Source organism: Periplaneta americana, chromosome 4 (assembly GCF_040183065.1).
Source record: "Periplaneta americana isolate PAMFEO1 chromosome 4, P.americana_PAMFEO1_priV1, whole genome shotgun sequence".
NCBI lineage: Eukaryota > Metazoa > Arthropoda > Insecta > Blattodea > Blattidae > Periplaneta > Periplaneta americana.
Window position 1 is genome coordinate 62,952,325 of NC_091120.1, and position 21,153 is coordinate 62,973,477.

At 35.4% G+C, this 21,153-nt stretch overlaps 1 protein-coding gene across 3 annotated transcripts in view; it reads left to right on the forward strand.

Moving 5' to 3' along the window:
• LOC138697839 (atrial natriuretic peptide receptor 1-like) overlaps positions 1-21,153 on the forward strand; it is a 2,249,689-nt gene that overhangs the window by 1,854,189 nt on the left and 374,347 nt on the right. The gene's annotated exons all lie outside the window — the stretch shown is intronic.

The window sequence follows — 21,153 nt, forward strand, 5'->3', positions numbered from 1 at the left end:
ATCTCATTTTTTGTGTTCTTGTGCTTGTGTTGTATTCTTTTGTTTTTTGTGATTATGTTTTGTCTATTATGTTAGGGTTGTATCCATTTTCTTATGCTATGTATTTCATTGTGTTTAACTCTTCGTTGTAATGCTGTTGATTCAATGGTATGTTGAGTAGTCTGTGTATAAAAAACACATCGCACTAACATACGAAAACAAAAACACACACAAGATTGCAACCTCATTCAAGATATTAAATTACAACATCGCATACAGAACAAACAACACCGTACAAAAACATCTCAACACACAAACAAACAAATACAACCACACCTTCAACAACTTCTACATAGGAAAGACAGGCAGATCATTTCAAACACGTTACAAAGAAAACATCACAGCCATAACAAAATTACAAAACACCTCCACATATGCAGAACACATCACAAATGCTAACCACACCTACAGAGACATCAACACAGACATGAAAATACTACACATTCAACCAAAAAGCCAGAAACTAAACACACTAGAACAATATGAAATATACAGATCCACAAAAAACACACCCCAATGAAATTCTCAACACACAACTCAATTTCAGAACACACACACTTTTTGACTCCACACTACACAACACAAGCACACCCTCACAGAAAACAAAACAAGAGGCGCCAAGAGCAACAACGACCAGTTCTGAGGATGACCCATAATAGGTTGAAACATGTAAACCAGGTGCGATAGAATTTAACACAAGAATGTCATATAATACATATTCCGAAGTAATACAGTGTTAAAGGTTGTGTAATCAAGATGTATAGAAAACATTTATTTAAACGCAACGTGTAGCTGGTGTAGCGTTCAGGTCTTTCGTACATGTCGACACAACCAGTTACTTACTAGATATTAAAAAGTATAAAGTTACCGTGAAAATCCAGTCAGAATATACCGAAACCTACGCAGCAATAACAGTCCTTATAAGTTCTTAAATACTGCAGTGTTAGTATGGAATTCTGTAATAACGTAAGCGAATTTATGAAAACAAAACTGCTTTGTTGTAATAACATTACAACTTTTATAAAACGGAAGAGTGCCTCCGCTCGTAATGGGCGCGGAGTACAAAATTAAGCAAGTTTCGTGCAAATGTAAACACCCACAAGACGACGCTTGGCATGTTCTTTGAATTATGTGGCGGCATAACCTTTATTAAAACTTTCAAGCAAAATAAATCAGCGTCGTCTTTCTAAATCGCTCTTCCCTCCTGGAAATAATTAACTGGAAACGTACGTGTGACAGTGACATCGCCGCCGTTTACCGTTATTACGTGCAAGATGGTGAAATTAATTAAAGCTGAAATTCCTGAATTCATTACTGTACGACATTTAAAACATGGCCTCTTGGGACTCTTGACATTTCATATTTCGATTATCCGGAGTTTAATGAGAGAGGCGACGCCTAATAAAAGCGCGCCTAACTTTATTTGAATACTTCACCAGCTTTCATTATACAGCTTTGGCTTTAGTGCCAACCATTTCGTAATGCAATAAACGCCGGAATCAACTTTAAGGCAGAAAAAAAAGGCTGAAGCCATAATTATTAAATTACGATCTAGAAGAGGCCAGCCACTTGTGAATGTCTAGTGTAAGTGGAGGTCGATTACGACAGAATCTTTATTCATTCATTCATAATGTTCTGCCCAAGGGCAGGTATTTCACTGCAAACCCAGCTTTCTCCAGTCTTTCCTATTTTTTGCCTTCCTCTTTGTCTCCTCATATGATCCATATCATAGGCCAGTGATGTCAAAGCAAGCGTATTTTTCTGACCTTGACGTCGGGCGCGGGCATCAAGCGCTAGGCATAGAAGGAGAAATAAGCAGCCTGTTGGGTTAAGAAAACAGTGGTGCACAAACTTCAAACGGAGCGTGTGGCTTCTTTCTGTTTGATATTATCTATATTGTCTGTAAAACAAAAATACTAACACCTTCTTCTTCTTCTTCTTCTTCTTCTACATCACGGTTTAAGCCTTCCGTTTGCCTGTTCTGGCTCCAAATTGTTGTTGCCTCCATCTTTTCTTAGGTCTTCCTAAGTTTCTTTTTCCTCGTGGTGAGTAATTGTATGCTGCATTTGGTATTCTATCGTCCGTCATCCTTGTTAAGTGGTTTTCCCAACTTGTTCTGTATTTGAATAGTGTTGTATTTAGTTCCTCTACGTTTAGTTGTTGTCTTATTTCTGTATTATGTCTTTTGTCTGTTCTTTGATATCCTGCTATTGGCCTGAGGAATTTCATTTCAGCAGCTTATAAAAAAAATAACATACACAACAGAAACAGATATAAATAAGAAGTTAAACAAGTTTAATTATATAACAGGAACACTAAAAAGAACCTTGAGAAATAAAGCCAGAAAAGATTCCTTAATAAAATTATATAAGATGATGGCAGTTCCTACAATTATTTATGGATCCGAAACATGGACAATGACGGCACAACATATAGCTAAAAATACTAACACCAATTTCTTAATATTGCAGTTGTGTTTTAAATGTTAGTAACGTAATAAAGAGTTAAGAGGGAATATTCACACATTTTCCATAGTAGTACAACTATACTGTACTAAGTGGATAAAACGTATCATTCATAAAGAAAGTGACATCCCAAAAAAAGATTCTGACTATGACATAAGTTGGAATTGATATTGATGGTATCTTTAGCCTTATAAAAGTAATCAATGAACTAATCAAAACAATAATATAGTACAAAGCAAAGTTACCTAGGTACTGTACAATATGTTTTAAGTGTAACTCATATTACATAACAAAACTCTTATTGCATTATACTTTTAAGGTGATATTGGTGAACAACTTCCTGTCATCAGAATATTAAAGTATTTTCTCGAAACCTGCTGAAGCTATTTGACTGACATTTTTACAACACATGGGCACAAATCTTTTGCTTATGATGTAACAGTAGTTGCTTTGTTAATTCATTTCTTTGCAAACAATTTCCATGCGAATATTTTCAAAATTTGTAATACACTATCTTCAGTAATACGTATATACGGTATATTAGATTTACGAAAACATTGTTTCAGTACATGTAAGGCTAATAAATAAATAGTCCTATATTTGAAAATTTCACTTTCCTATAAAAAAAGTTGAGAAAATATTCCTTTTGAATAAAAACAAACAAACATGTGAAAAATGACCATTAAAATTAAAACTTATTGCACTTATACTTCTCAGACAAATCTAAAAATTAACATGGATACTGTTTTAATAAGTTCTCTTCCCTTCATCAATTCAATCAGTGCTAGCCATCCCTGTATAGGCCTACAGCTCGACCAAGCGACATATACCACCTTTTTCGTCTGTCTCTTTCCTTTCCGCTGTAGGCTCTCCTGAGCTCTGAAGCGCGAGCTTGCGCCTATGGGCATCAATTGACATGACTGTCATAGGCTATATCTTAATGTCATCTGATATCTTCTTCTGCCCCGAATTCTTCTCCCGTTCACCATTCCTTACAGTACATCCTTCAGTAGGCAGTTTCTTCTCAAACAATTACTTTTCCTCTTTCTGATCAGTTTCAGCATCATTCTTTCTTCACCCACTCTTTTCAACACAGCTTCGTTTCTTATTACGTCTGTCCATTTCACATGTTCCATCCTTCTCCATATCCAGGGCCGGGTATTAATGGAGATCGCGAAAATCACGACATAATAGATATACAATAGATTATTGCTAATATGTACGAATTAAGTGATTCTGATTAACAATTTTCGGATAAACAATCGCAACAAATCGCGAAATAGAGTTCTAATAGCGAAATATTGATACATTCGCGAAGTATTACTATTGCGTTGTTTTATAGCGAATTTCATATTCTGAGTTTTTTCGGATTTCTTTTTTTCACTTAAATGTGTTATATTATATCCAAGTAGCATAAATTACATGATATTACAGGTGTTCTGATTACATTACTGAACTCAAAAGACTGAGAATTCAACATTTCACTAATATAATTTGAAAGTGTTAATTTGAGGGCTGCAAGTTTTTTTTTTTTTTTCGTCTTTAATGAATTCGTGGTAAATATAGTCTCAATTCAACAAATATTGTCTATTGGTCATACCGCACCTTTACCAGATTCCAATGAAACTTTAATGTTAATTATTTGGAAATTAATATTTATAGTGAGTTAATAGTATAATTCCAAAATAATTGTGTTTTCCAAAATTGTCATTAATTTCTGCCAAGAGTACAAATCAATCTCCAACAATCTCCGCCGATACCAATATTAAAAAACACAAATGATAAAATTAACCTCCATAAATATCTGCCCCTGTCCATATCCATATTTCAAATGCTGCTATTCGTTTCTCTTTACTTCGTCGTAATGTCCAAGTTTCTGCCCCATACAATTCTACATTGCAGACAAAGCCCTTCAATAGTCTCTTCATTAGTTTTTTCTCCAGAGGTCAGCAGAAGATGCTCCTTTTTCTATTAAAAGCTTCCTTTGCTATTGCTATTCTCCTTTTGACTTCCTGGCAGCAGCTCATGTTACTGCTTATAGTACACCCCAAGTATTTGAAACTGTCCACTTGCTCTACTGCCTCATTTAGAATTCGCAAGTTTACCTTCTTTACTTTTCCTCCTATGACCATGGTCTTTCTCTTGTTTTCATTTACCTCCATTCCATACTGCTCACAGCTGTTATTTAGCTCCTGTAGCATATCCCTTAGTATTGTCTCCTCTTATGCTAACAGCGCCATATTATTAGCAAATCCTATGCACTTTATTCTTCTTCCTCCTACTATCACTCCTCCCATGTTCTAAAACAGTTCTTCACTAAATCCTCCAAGTAGATGTTAAATAGGGTAGGTGATAAAGGGCATCCTTGTCGTACTCCTCTCTCTATTTGTCTTCCTCCTGTCATTTTTTCTCTTATCCTGACTTTGACTCGTTGTTTCATATAAAGGTTACTGAATAGCCTCCTTTCTTTCCAATCCACCGCAATTTTCTTCAGGATCCCATCAGTTTATTCCAATACACTATGTGAAACGTCTTTTATAGGTAGAAACTTCATATCAAAGATTATATTGATGGATATGGCTGTTACGATGGTTATGATTATATCAAAGGCTATGGTGGCTATGGTTTTGTGTCGCTTATGATTGTTAACAATCAGATGGAAGCCACTGATATCCAATAAAAATATGAATATAGTCGACAGAATTAAAAAGTAAAAAACACACATTTGTTAATATTATATATCATGAAAATTTTTATAAATTTCTTTTTTAAAAGGTTTAATTTTAAAATATTTCAAATTTGTAAAATTGTTTGTAATTGTATTATGAAGTCTTGGGCCGAAACTAGCACCATGTTTAAGTGCTGCAATTGTATGACGTTAGGCTCAATTAATGGAAAAGTAGACTTTTGTCTTCGAGTATGATATCCATGTCGATTAGATTTATGTTTTATTTGATTTCTATGGTAGTAAGTTAGTAAACTATATTTATAAATTTCTTCAATAGTTGATACTTTCAAAACTGTATAAATTAAAATTTGTTGGGTAATCCATATTTTTGGTTAGACAAATTTTTATTAAACTTCTGTGTAATAAAATTAATGGATTAAGTCCAGATGATGCTACTCCACCCCAATTTATTATACAATACTGTATTAATGATTGTACTAAAGTGAAAAATATTATTCTCAATGCTTCCTTAGTAATAAAATTTCGAATTATTATGAATTTATAAAATGTTTCCAGTTTTCTCATAACACTTAAAGTTACGAACAAGAATGTTACAAAAGTTCAGTACACTGAATAACAAGTAATAATACATTTTCATAAAATGTAACGAAGCATTGCGTGAAGTACCTTTGTATCTTCCATTATTTCTTGTTAATATTTAATAGTCGAATGGCGTTTATATATGTAACATTACTCGAGAAGAGAAATAATATTGCAAATGTTTTACAGACTTTATCTCATCATTTTTTCACAATATGCTCCTACAGTAATGGAGGTTCTTTCTGTTATCCTAAAACCCATACATTTTCTTTTAAAATTTCTTCGCTTCACTGATATAACCGAAGCATTGAGGAACATTAAATATGAATGTGAACAATAATGAAAGAGAGATCAGCCTTCGTCATTAAGCTGTCTTGCTTTATAACTATGGTTAAGAGACGACTACAAAGGCCCCCTTCACGTTAATCTTCGCAGACTCTGTCTTAAGCGCTGATATCGTGAGCTGAATCTGGTGAACAAAGGAACGAATGTACCCTGCGCAATGAAGTCTGTGTTGTAACTACTGTCAGGCTGCGTTAGTCCTGCCGTCAGATTCTATTTCTCTCTGTTCCTTTGTTACATATTTATGGTTGCTAGCAGCAGCATTTGAGAAATATAGCACCATCACCGTATTCTTTATGAGATGGAAGGAAGCTCAGCCACATATCATACGCTGAAAGATATGGATATTTCACTATATAAAATTTAAAGGTGACAGACTAGACTTATGCCAGGTTTCTAGAGCACTGAGATATACAGTTGGTTACTGTTTATTTCTTGAAGTTGTCGATTTTGTAAATTTGTTCATGTTACTTGAACATCGCAACCTCTACCTTAGCCTATCGATCTATCAACTATTGATTTGTTGAACAAGTTCACAAATATCTGCTGGATACCAATACGGTCTCATTGTCAAATTAGTGCATAATTTCTTTTTCCAGACACCAAATGAATCGATAGTTGCATAAACTTCAGTCCAAAAAAAGTAAATTTTACAGGAGAGACATGAAACAATTTTCACCTAAACTGTGAACGCATGGGTGTTTTCAGTTGGTGTAATATTAAACTTCGCGAAACACCGCGAGTTTTAAGTCTCCAAATTGAAAGGTTCTCTGTCGTTTCGCAATGTAAGTAGAGTCGAATACTATGGTATGTCCCAAGAATATGTGGAGTAGAAAGACGAAACAAGACTTCTCCGCTTGTGGTATGTGGAAGGGTTAGTAACAATGATTGCTCTGGGGGGAGGCATTGCTTGACCGAAGCGAGCTTGCAGGGAGGGTATCTGAATACATTAAGATATCTGGTCACACTTCCTTGTATAGCCGATTTTATTTCATGGAGTGCAGTCTCATAGAAAGGACTTTGCCTACTAATTGGTTGGTGGAATGAATGGTTGGACGAGGAATATACTGTTTCTTATTATTTTTGTTGAATTTAATTTTTAAGTTAAGAAGCTTAAATATTTGCTTTTAAATTATTTTATATGTAAGTTTTTGCGTGATTTAATTATTTTTGTCTTAATGATTATTTAATTTTTTGTTCATTCGCAATCTTGTCTTTGCCTGTTAGTAACTAATCACAACCCTCGTTCAGAAGAATTGAGAGGCTTCCGTCAAATCCACGTGGAGGCAGAGTTGCCACATCTTTTCCGAATTCCAAGAATCCCGTCAGTTAGCACGAAAGTATCATTGAGAGTGTATTCAGTATTATTCATTGAGCGGTCAGCTTGTGATATTACGTTCTCTTCTTAAAAACACGTGGCGTCCAGATGGGGATGATGGCCACGAATCCTTTCATTTCGAGGGTCGCCAGGATTGTGGCAACTGTGCAATATTGAGACGAGGGGAAAGGATGGACTGGCCAGAGATGTTAGTGCAGGAAGTAATAAATCTGTGAGTGTTCAAAGGAGTCACCGAACTGCACTCCATGATATAAAATGGACTATAAAACCATCTGCTACCACTAGCATCTTGCCCCTTAGCGGCCTCGAGCAGATGCTGCCCGCAATACACTCAGACACATAGACTCCGTCCATTCACTCCGCCCACATGCGCAAAATTACTGCACAGATTCCTGGGGCGAATCATAGTTTGCAAAGTAGACGAAATTGTCAGTCTTTAAACTTACTTTATGAAATTATTAGCAATAAGTTGGGCTGTGTTGGTTTATTTTATTATGTAGCATTATATACACGTAAGCTTAATACAAAATTTCGAAATTTATTTTTCATACCAAAGGCAAATACTGAATTGCACAAAAATTCCACAGTCTTCCAAATGTTACGATTAGGCCTATACAGTAAATTACATCCTCATCCGAATGTTGATATTTTTGCTATGAATTTCTCTAAATACAGACTTATTCTCGCAATAGTATAAGGTATTTTACAATATGACGTTATAGGATGGGGTAGTGCTTATACTGTTTCCGATCTCTGATAACGAATTTGAATGACATCATGTGCGCCAGGAATCACACCGACAGCTGAATTGCGGCGAGAAGTGACAGACCAGTAGTGAGTGATTTCATAATCAGAGTGCACGGTGTATCACAGTAGCAATGCCCAATAAAATCGAGACATTTTGGGAGGGGTACATAGGTACATAACAACCCTTTCCGATGCCAAGTACAGATACATGAAAATCATAGGAGCCTGCAAAAAACGTGGTTTCGTTATTTCCAAGAAAGGCATCTTGTGTGTACCTAATAAGACTGGCAAAACTCGGATGGGATTAATTCTAGAGTGGATAAAGCAAGCAAATCGACCCCCCGTCACAAGTCGCCGCACCCTACAGAATTATACAAATTAATTCCATTCGAGCTTCACCAATCTTATTAAGTACACAGAAGATTCCTCTGTTGGAAATAACGAAACCTCAGTAATACAGTGTTATAAATTTGATGGATATCAAATACTTTAAATTCTGAATACAATAGTTCTGAAGGATAATCAAGAGGTTTATTAAGGCACATTTTTATTATTCTTTTCTGTAGCCGAGTTATTGGCATGAGGGAGGTAGTATAAGCATTACCCTATCCTATAATAATAGAATAACTTTTATTTATCTTCTTCTTCTGTTATAAATTTGATTATGTCTATGATTGAAATAAATTACAAGAGATGGAATGCAAAATTAGTAATTATTTCATTAGAGAGATTTATATTAACGCGTGTCTCCATCATCTTCATTTCCAAGAAAGTGAGCCTTTTTCAAGAAAGCAATTTATTTTTACAAACAGTCAATTCCAACCCCGACATTTCTTCTTCTCGTAAATAGCTTGCACTCGAAGAGCTCCAGTTTCACGGTGATGAACCCACTCAGCACATGCCGAGTCTCATTACGAAACCCCGTGTTACTAATTAGCTCGCATCCGTCTTCCATCCTTCGTTGTAGCATGCGCTGCACTTACATGACTGTAGAGTGTAGAGTTTTACGTTACAGAAGCTCAGTCCGAAGTTTCTTCCAAATGAATACTTTCTCATATGAAAACGAGGTCGAGCTTTCAAGTTCAGAATATAATCTAACAAAGTATTTCATAAATTTAATTAGACTTAGCCCTGGACTGCACATCCTTTTTTGACAGCTTTGGTTGTATACCTGGAGTTACTAGTCACCCCACATATTCTTCTGGATCTATTGTGTATCATGGCTTTTATTTTGTTATATTCTTTAGAGAGAGAGAGAGAGAGAGAGAGAGAGAAATAAATCGTCCGGCCTTAATTAAGGATGACCACGAGGATCCGGAAATTAATAGCAAATAAAAATATAATTAACTAAATATGAGTATTCTTATAAAAATAAAATGTTATAATTAAGCACCACTGATTATCAATTACAAAATAAAATCTTAGAACATGACTTTAAAATTTTTCTTATAAATAAAAGATTGTATTTAAAATTAGCATATCCTTAATTAAAGCCTTCTGAGTGGTATAAGTGAAATTGTATAATCTTCAGGGAATCTTTGAGAATTTGCGAGATGATTTCTTTTAATTTCAAAAGATGATACTGATAATTGTTTTAAAAAATTATATGTAAATTTTGGTAAAGAACTCCGAGCACCAAAAAGTAAACCTGATACTGACCAATTGAAGAGAGGGATGTTATACTTAGTACTAAGGTAGGGAATACAAGGTTCATAAATGGCCCTCTTTTCCTGGTCAACCTGATGAGCTTGGTTGAGATCTCTCTCCATGCGTATAGTTGGATCTATGATAATAGCCTTTTGTTGTTGCCTGTTTATTGCTATTGTATCCGCTCTTCTGTGAGAGTCGTCTTCAGAAATACAGTGAACCTCTTCATGAACTTCCCAACCCTTATTCCGCAGAAGACTTATGTAGGACTTTTGGATTATAAAAAAATTAATTTGAAACTGAAAAGACAACTTAACTTCATAAATCTAGTTGAATAAATATATTGTTTATTTTTCAGTCAATGACATCATATAATATAGGCATGCCAAAACCCTGCACATTGTACATCTGTCTCTGCGCGATGTACACTTTCTATTCCCCTACCTGGAGGGAGTGAATCGGCTTGGAGGGAGCGCGACAGGATTATACAGTACATGCAGAGCATATCACCTTTTGTTTCAGTAACACAGTTTCAGTACGGGTGCTGATTTGGCTATGTCTGTGAATGAGTTATGATATGGGCGTAATGTGAACTATCGCGATGTTGCTATATACGAACGCAGGAGAAATAAAAGTGGCGCTCGGGCTGCAGAACTCCACTGGCCTTGGTCGAGTAATACCTACCAAGCCGTAATAATAATACGGAAGTGACAGTTCATTTAATACTATATTCGACTGAAATTTTGACTAATATCAGTTAACAAATTATTATATTTAATTGGTTTATTTTATAACGTTTCATCAACTTCTATGGTTACTTAGCATCTGAGTGAAAAGAAGGTGATAATGCCAGCGGAATGAGTCCTGGGTCCGGAATTAGGTCTTAATGGGTTCAGGAAAAATCTCAACCAGGTAACTTGTCCTAATCAGGATTTGTATCCGGGCCCTGTCGTTTCAGACGTACTAACCGTTACTCCACAGTGGTGAACACAAATAATTGTTAATGTCAAACGTTTTTTATTACAATTAAATTTGTTAAGAAATTCAAAATCAACCGTTATCAGCATTCAGTTTCAGTGACCGCTTATTTTGTTGGTCGTCGTCGCTGGCAGGTGCTTGTTAAGTGATGAATGATTGCGATCTAATTTTTGAAAATGGGTAAATTTTTAATAAAGAAAAGTGTTCAAAATAAAACTGTAATGAACGAGGACAGAATGATAAATTGGGTTGTAGTAGTGGCAGTCAGGCTAATAGCTCATGTTCATCATCGCTGCAAAGATCAATGAAGGGTAAGCAAAGCAGTTTGGAAAAGATAGTGCGTAAGGGACGCAGTCTTCAATCATATTAAACAGTTTCCACAGGTATTAAATGAAAAATCAGATGACGTTATCTTCTATAAAATATAAGAACATTTTTTTAGAAAGAAAAATTAAAGTTTTATCATATTTTTGTTCAGAATCCCCCCTCCCTATTGTTTCAAAGAAATCTGCACCTATATACTCATATTTATTTATTCTGTCAGAGTTAAGGTGATATGGCCTTCTCTTTCAACTACCAGAAGTGACGTATGTATATAAATAATTATAATAGCAGTAGTAATATTATTAATAGTAATGTTACAATATATAGTGATTATTCACCAGATTAATGAGCTTACTTATAATCAAATATTAACTAACATGAGGGCTTCCTTATACACTGCTCTGTCGATATAGGTGAAAGCAAATGTTTACCTACTTAGATATAACACGCGGTGCAAGTCCCTGCAATCGGCAAGCATCATCTTCAGGTAGAGTATGAAAGTCAAGGAATAATAATAATAATAATAATAATAATAATAATAATAATAATAATAATAATAATAATTTATTTTAGCTGGCAGAGTTAAGGCTGTAGGGCCTTCTCTTCCACTCAATCAGCAAAAAGTATACATATACATATATGTATAAACTTACACGCTACAAAGATTATAACAATTGATTTAGATAAAAGTTACACGCGGTGCAAGTCCCCTGCAATCGGCAAGCATCATCTTCAGGTAGAGTATGAAAGTCAAGGAATAATAATAATAATAATAATAATAATAATAATAATAATAATAATAATAATAATAATAATAATAATTTATTTTAGCTGGCAGAGTTAAGGCTGTAGGGCCTTCTCTTCCACTCAATCAGCAAAAAGTATACATATACATATATGTATAAACTTTCACGCTACAAAGATTATAACAATTGATTTAGATAAAAGTTACACGCGGTGCAAGTCCCCTGCAATCGGCAAGCATCATCTTCAGGTAGAGTATGAAAGTCAAGGAATAATAATAATAATAATAATAATAATAATAATAATAATAATAATAATTTATTTTAGCTGGCAGAGTTAAGGCTGTAGGGCCTTCTCTTCCACTCAATCAGCAAAAAGTATACATATACATATATGTATAAACTTTCACGCTACAAAGATTATAACAATTGATTTAGATAAAAGTTACACGCGGTGCAAGTCCCCTGCAATCGGCAAGCATCATCTTCAGGTAGAGTATGAAAGTCAAGGAATAATAATAATAATAATAATAATAATAATAATAATAATAATAATGATAATAATAATTTATTTTAGCTGGCAGAGTTAAGGCTGTAGGGCCTTCATCTTCCACTCAATCAGCAAAAAGTAGGGGAGAGTCGGGTAGTATCGGACATCGGGTAGTATCGGACAGTGCGTTTCTTTCATCTACCACCATATGGTAGTACCTGAATGACATGATTACGTTTGTCTATGCGACATCACAGAAACGTAACCATGTCAATCAGGTACTATCATCGAGTGGTAGATGAAATAAACTCACTGTCCGATATTACCCGATGTCCGATACTACCCGACTCTCCCCTATACATATACATATATGTATAAACTTACAAGCTACAAAGATTATAACAATTGATTTAGATAAAAGTTACGTGTATACAAGAGTTACTTATGAACTAAACAGTAAAATACTATGAACTATTAATTAAACAATGAAATACAAACTGTGTAGCAGAATTAAACTAAAATACATAGAATGTTAACATATTTCAAATAATGTTAGATAATAGGAAGAGATTATTGAGAGACAATTTTGAAAATGCAGCGCTATCAGGATGCATGTCTAAAGAAAGAAGTTATCATGTAATCAGTGACCGTTAAGTCAGTATGATTAAAGTGAATTGCTAAGAAAAGTATCCTTTAAGTTACTTTTTAAAATGTTTATTGTCTTGCAGCCTCTGATACTTTGTGACAAGGAATTTCATTGTCGCAATTGGATACTGTAAAAGATTATCAATAACAAGATGTTCTATTATGGACAATAAAAAATCGATCATACGGGAAAGGATATTTAAGAGTTAATTCATTACAAAAAGTGAATCTGATAGAACGTTAATACAAATTAATTTCATGCTCTAGAGTAAGATACAATAATAAATAAATAAATAAGCAAATAATTAAATGGGTAAATAAATGAATAAATTTAAGAATGAATGAATAAGTAAGTTAATAAATAAATAAATAAATAAATAAATATTAAAATCTCCAGCAATATTCTTAACATTTGCGCCGTTTTTAAAGCGTTGAATAATATTACTTTGTCAGAAATACTCAGACGTGAACGTGTTTGTGACCTGATGCCTTACAGATATGCGGGGGCTTGGATTCTCGTCACAACTACAGACTATGTTGTACTGTTTTGCTGCTTTCTTTAGACTCAAACGCATTCTACTAAATCGGCGGAGCAGTGTACCTACATAATTAATTCAGAAAAGGAACAAAGTACAATAAAATATGCTGCTTCATTTAAAAGTTACAACTTCAGAGTTAGTAAACATTTTATACCTTAATTTTATTTTATGCTAGGCGTAAATGACATTTTATATAAACACATAAAATAACCTATAAAACCGGCTGAAACTCGCAAATCAATTGCATATAAATTTGAATTTTTATTTTAATCTGATTAACCATAGAGATGTGTTAAATTGTGTTCCTCCATTTTAATCCTGTTATAATCCGTAGGTAATACCTTGCGTTCTCAATCATAAAAAAATTAAATAGGGAGATTTCGGTTCCCATGATCATTGAATACCATTATATGACGTATTTGTATACGTATGTTTTGAAAGGTATTAAATATTGTAGTGTATTTGCGCACTCACACGACACGCTTGCTTCGCGCGGAACGTGATTTCTTAGCTGTAGATGAGGTCACAGCGCATCACATAACAATTATGTTCAATATGATTAAACTTTATTAACAAATTGTACAAAAATTCTTAAACCATAAAAGAGATTATAACTAAAATCTGAATACAGATTTGAAAACACGTGTTTAATTACGTATTTCACTCGCAATATGTATAGACAGAACTCTTGTACTTACGGTGCGGCAAACGATTGTAGATGGAGAATGAGCGAAAATTGTGTTGCATATCTTTAGTAATTATGTAACAATGTGTAAAATATTCATTATGATATACAGTGTGTCCACACAAATCCTCCGTGATTATGAATGAGTAGGCCTATGTCGTCTCTATCGGTAGTCGTATGTACATGAAAACGGTGACACCAAAAAAAGAAACTAAAAAAATTTATATTGCATACGTCACAAACACTAAAATAATGTGTATTATTCGACCGAGGCCAGTGGAGTCCTGCAGCGGAGCGCCACTTATACTGCTCCTGCGTTCGTATAGCGTCATCGCTATAGTTCACATTACGCCCGCAGCTCCACTCGCCTCGGTCGAGTTGTACCCCGCGTGTCACACAGCATACATCAAATCGATATTCCCACACATCCCACACACTCTCCAACATATCTACTGGAAAGGACTCGATGGCAACTCTTGAAGATTCTGAGGCGAGGGAGGTAAATATATGATAATTTTTTATGTAACCCCATAAGAAGAAGTCACAGACATTGAAGTCGGGCGACCTCGGTGACCACTTGCAGAAGACGTTGTCTTGGTCTCCAATGCGTCTTATTCACCATCCTGCCAGTTGTTTAATATGGTAATGAACATTTGCTACAATGCAATAATACAAAAATAACATAAGACTGGCAAACCAAACAAACGAAACCCATAGTAACAGTTTCTATTCGCTTCTGCCGCCAATTAGAAACATCGCAATGTTCAAAACAGGCATTCTTTGAGTCATCCTTTCTTAGGGCGCTAGTATAAGGTTCTTAATGTACACCATTACGAAATTATAGTCATTTGTAATCACAGAGAATTTCTGTGAACATACTGTATATTATATGGACAGAAAGATCTTAGTTTTTTCTTTAATTCCCATGCAGATTTTGTAGTCTCTCTTTTACGTGAATATAAGGCTATGGATCGGTGAAAATAACGAAATAAAAAACAAAAAAATAAATGAAATTTTGTTTTTAACTCTAAAAGATTAAATAGTGTTTCAGTTTTCTAAATCTATGCTCATTTTGGCCCTATGACAAATTAAACCCCCTCAGGACGAATTTAAAGGGACCAGCGCGTGCGTGGAGCTGCAGCCCTTCAAACTGACACTCAGCTGTCAATCTGATAGACTTTGTTCCTTCTAATTAATTTTACTTTTTATTCAGTTCATATTTCCCGCTGTTATATAGGAGGAAAGTGTGTGTAGCAAGGAAGGATATCGATAGTACATATCATATGTATATGCTGTACTCGTTTTCAACATTTTGTAACATTCAAAACACTCTAATGAATGCAGTTTTTCTCCAATCTCAGTGAAATTTTGTACAGAAGCCCACAAAAGCATGTCAAGCACATTGACACGTGTCAAGTATTCAATTCACCCAGTGTTGAGGATGTGATAAGTTTTAAGAATTAAAAGGGCAAATATATCTATTTTTTTTTTCAAAAAGTAATTGGAAAAATATGACAAGCATGTGTCATATTTTGCATATATCAGGAATACATTAAATATAAATTTAAAGAAAAATTATGTCAACTTCAAAAATTGAGACAATTATACATTTCACTATTTAAAAAACCAACAAAAATTAATTATAAATAAACTAATTGGAATATCAAAGTGAAAATTTGTGTTCTAGCATGTCCACATTGTAAGAAATATGTGGTAAAAGCTTCAGATTAATAATCGGTATAAAAGTGTAGAGGTTAGAAATTTCACAGATCCATAGCCTTAACTGTGATACGCGGCCGTTTGACTTTACATTTTGTGTCCAATACAAACTCGCATATAAACTAATCTAATCTAGGAAATCTAAACGTATTAACGGAAATTATGGAAACGCTTAGCTATGTGAAGATGGTTTAGACGGAGTGGCAACGCTATTTTGAGAGCACGTGTTACCAGCGCCCACTTTCCCTCATCGCACGGACTCCAAATATTATTTTCTTTCCCCTCTTTCTTTTTTCCTCATCTTTTATCGCTTACATTTTGTCATGTTCCCCCCCCCCACCCCGTTACTTTCTTGCCTCATTTTCTTTTTTTATAAATTGAATTTATTACTATTCAGACATGGAACTGCTATCCTTGGAGACAGTCTACCTATAAATTCGCTATAAAATTGGAGATCGTCTCGTTAAAGACAAGCTGCACAACCTGAAAGCATCGGTGGAAAACGTTTTCTCGAAAGAGAGCAAGAGGGTTGGAAGTATATTTCGCAGCAGAACAGCTCTGCGACGCGAAGCGCCTGTAATGGCCATTTGAAGCACGGAGCTAGTTATCAAGCTGCGTACACGGACACTTTACTAGAGGCCTCGTTAGTCTTCACTGCTTTCCCAGTAGATGGTGATGCTATTATTAGCAGTGTTGCCAATGTTAGGTTCCCAAGAATCTCCGACCAGCACCAGAATTAGCTCATGGAATTTCTGAAATTGTGACGAGAGATTCAGCGAAGACGTGAACTGCAGAGAGATAGTTTTAAATTAGATAACGCATGTGAATGCCTTGGCATTCTATGCACAAAACCAAATTACTTTGGAATATTGCTATTTATCTGTACCAGATTTGTATGTTTTCTCCTATATCTGCCTTGTTTTATTTCTTACCAGTCTACTTTCTTTCTCCTGCCTTGTTTTTTTTCTTTCTTCATTTCTGCTTTGATTCTTTTCTTCCTCACCGTTATTTTTCCTCCCTTTCTTCTATCTTGTCTCTTTTCTCTATGTTACCACATTCCTGTCTGCTTTGTTTCCTTCGTTTTCTTCCTTCTTTTGTTTTTCTCGACTTTGCATGCTTTATTTTCTTCATAACTTTTCCGGCTTCTCTTCTTTCATCCTTGTCTATTCTTCTTTGTTACCTTCTCGCCTACTTTCTCACCCTTCTTTTTTTCATCATCTTTGCCTGCTTGTTTCTTTCTTTCTTCCCTTATCTCCTCCCCTTTCTTCCTCGTTTTTGCTTGCTTTGTTTCTTTTTTTCTTCCTGTATCCTCTTTTTCTTTCTCGTCGTTGCTTGCTTTGTTTCTTTCCTTCTTCTTCTACCTTCTTTTTCTTCCTTCCTCGTCGTTGCTTTGTTTCTTACCTTCTTCTTTTACCTTCTTTTTCTTCCTCGTCGTTGTTTGTTTCTTACCTTCTTCTTCTCCCTTCTTTTTCTTCCTCGTCGTTGCTTGCTTTGTTTCTTTCCTTCTTCCTCCACCTTCTTTTTCTTTCTCGTCTTCGCCTGCTTTGTTTCGTTTCTTCTTCTTCTACCTTCTTTTCCTCCTCGTCGTTGCTTTGTTTCTTTCCTTCTTCTTCTACCTTCTTTTTCTTCCTTCGTCGTTGCTTTGTTTCTTTCCTTCTTCTTCTATCTTCTTTCTCTTCCTCGTCGTTGCTTTGTTTCTTTCCTTCTTCTTCTACCTTCTTTTTCTTCCTCGTCGTTGCTTGCTTTGTTTCTTTTCTTCTTCTACCTTTTTCTTCCTCGTCGTTGCTTGCTTTGTTTCTTTCCTTCTTCTTCTACATTCTTTTTCTTCCCCATCGTTGCTTGCTTTGTTTCTTTCCTTCTTCCTCTACCTTCTTTTTCTTCACCGCCGTTGCTTGCTTTGTTTCTTTCCTTCTTCTTCAACCTTCTTTTTCTTCCCCGTCGTTGCTTGCTTTGTTTCTTTCCTTCTTCCTCTACTTTATTTTTCTTCACCGTCGTTGCTTGATTTGTTTCTTTCCTTCTTCCTCTACCTTCTTTTTCTTCCCCGGCATTGCTTGCTTTGTTTCTTTCCTTCTTCCTCTACCTTTTATTTCTTCCCCGTCGTTGCTTGCTTTGTTTCTTTCCTTCTTCTTCTACCTTCTATTTCTTCCTCGCCGTTGCCTGCTTTGTTTCTTTCCTTCTTCTTCTACCTACCTTTTCTTCCTCGCCATTGCCTGCTTTGTTTCTTTCCATCTTCTTCTACCTATTTTTTTCTTCCTCGCCGTTGCCTCCTTTGTTTCTTTCCTTCTTCTACCTTCTTTTTCTTCCTCGTCGTTGCTTTCTTTCTTTCCTTCTTCCTCTACCTTCTTTTTCTTCCTCGTCGTTGCTTGCTTTGTTTCTTTCCTTCTTCCTCTACCTTCTTTTCTTCCTCGCTGTTGCTTGCTTTGTTTCTTTCCTTTTTCTTCTACCTTCTTTTTTCTCCCTCGTCGTTGCTTGCTTTGTTTCTTTCCTTCTTCTTCTACCTTCTTTTTCTTCCTCGTCGTTGCTTGATTTGTTTCTTTCCTTCTTCCTCTACCTTCTTTTCTTCCTCGCCGCTGCTTGCTTTGTTTCTTTCCTTTTTCTTCTACCTTCTTTTTCTTCCTCGTCGTTGCTTGCTTTGTTTCTTTCCTTCTTCCTCTACCTTCTTTTTTTCCTCGTAGTTGCTGGCTTTATTTCTTTCTTTTTTCTTCTACCTTCTTTTCTTCCTCGTCGTTGCTTGCTTTCTTTCTTTCCTTCTTCCTCTACCTTCTTTTTCTTCCTCGTCGCTTGCTTTGTTTCTTTCCTTGTTCCTCTACCTTCTTTTTCTTCCTCGTCGTTGCTTGCCTTGTTTCTTTCATTCTTCCTCTACCTTTTTCTTCCTCGTCTATTGCCTCCTTTCTTTCTTTTCTTCCTCTACCTCCTGCTTTTTCCCTCGTCTTTGCCTGCTTTGTTTCCTTCATTCTTCTTATTCTTCTTTTCCCCTCGTCTTCATTCAGAATTAATGGCAAGAGTTTAGAGTTTTGTACTTCTCGGCGGTCAGGGTACCTTCGGTAAAAAATTGACCAATGATCCTCCCACCCCATATTCCACGCCATACCATTATCTTCTCCGCATCTACCATCTTGGGCGCATCTGTCCAATTAGGATTTGTGTCACTCTACAGTCACCACAATCCTCAGCGTCCTGAAGAACTGGAAGCGTCGTTTGAACATGTGCCTTGCTGAAGAGAATCGCCATATTGAACTTATCGTATAGATAGTTTGCATTGTTGAACTGTTCCTGACTTTTGACTCATTCTATAAATTCATTTCTGTCATAGAAAGAACAAAACCATATTTCTGCCTTAAGACTAAAATATTCTCCTTCTGAAATTGATATATCCCGTAGTTATAATAAAGTAATTCTCAGTAAATTTAATTGAAATGAATATGGGTTCAATGTGTCGCTAACGGCTCATTTTAATTACTTACTACAGATGAGATAGAAGAGTTTATATGAACAAGAATCTATCTTTATCACGTTAAATTAACCAAGAGATAAATAAACGAGACTTCTGTTTTTACAATATTTGTACTTCAGCTCTCTAACTTTACCAATAAATTAAAAACTGCGATGTGGAAAAAGTTCTTTTAAAATGAAGCCAGTGGTGTAGGAATTGTAATTAACAAAGTCTGAACGATATTGCTTTTGATTAAAAATAATATATATTCTTGTTTGAACTTCAGATGTTTCATTCCGACGTCTGTATTCGAATCCGATTTCTCTTCCATTCGAGTTGTTGAGAGTAAATAAAGGAAAACGAACCTGTTTCCTTCGGCAGTAATATTGTCTAATGTCTCTTACATATCAGTCCAATACAAGCGTCGACTTTCTTAGAAATGTTATTTTCTAAGTATTGCTCTGAGCTAGAGAATGTGAGCTTTCTGAAATAAACCTAGATATTAAATCATTTTAACAGTATCAGTTTGTTCTACTGCGTTTATAACCGCTGAGGTTACTCCACAAAAAATTTCCTTAAACATAAATACTATTTATAGAAAATCTATATTCAAAGATTCTAAATCCATTGCACTTATCAACAAACAAGAAATCGGACCAACTAAAACATCAAAATTAAATTAAAATAAAGTAAATAAAAAAGTAAAAGTCGAAATTCAACGTGGACAGGAAGTATCCGATACATTTGGTATAGAATCCTCTGCCAGAGACAGATTTTTTTTCATTCCGTAATTATACGACACTGCACCTATAGGACATTTACTTCCCTGTCTGAAGAAGATATGCTGAATGAATGGATGGATGGGTGAATGTATTGATGAATGTATAATGTTTTATCTTTGAACCGACACTAGACAGGTACAAATTGCGGGCTTCCCTGGTCGTGTTGATCAGCACGGTACAGGGTCACCACTGAGACAACACATGACAAGTGTTGCGGACGAAAAATACAACTCTGCCATTGCCCAAGCCGGGAATCGAGCCACTATCCGTTCCTGAGTTATGCTACTTCATTGCTAACAAAGAAGCCCATAGTGTAAGTGGCACTAAGTAACTTTTTACAAAAAAAAAAATAAAAATTGCCCAAAATTGTCTCCTTCCGCATCGATGCAACTCCTGCTTTCCATGCATTGGAAAAAGTCTGAAGTGTTTCGTATTTGTTCAGATCTATTTAGGATACGCTCTCTCACGCTCTGGGTACATGAGTTGCATAAACTATGGATTTCAAATGTCCCCAGAGATAAAAATACATAGGATTTAAATCTGGCGATCGGACAGGCCATTCAGTGAATCCCTCTTAACAAATCAATTTTTGTGGAAGACGGCGATTCAAGTGCCGACAAACTCTAAGATTAAAGTGAGCTGGAGCGCCATCATGCAGAGGTATAGGTGTGGCAAAAAAAAAACTGGAGCGACCCTTGTAGCTGATACAAAAGAATCCTGTGCTGTGTATTGTGTCAAGCTGTGGTAATTTCAATATGGATAGTGAAGCCAGAGGTTGTACTGCTATGTAATGTAAAAATACGCAGTTATCTTTGCCGAATAGAGGTAGAAATGTAATATTGATGCCAGATGAAAATAAAGCTCCCAAAGTTTTTTCGTCTGTAAGTTGAGGCACTGAAGGAAACAAAAGACGGTAAGAATCGAAAAAAAATGCAATAAATTTCATTGTTACAATTAATTATACAAGA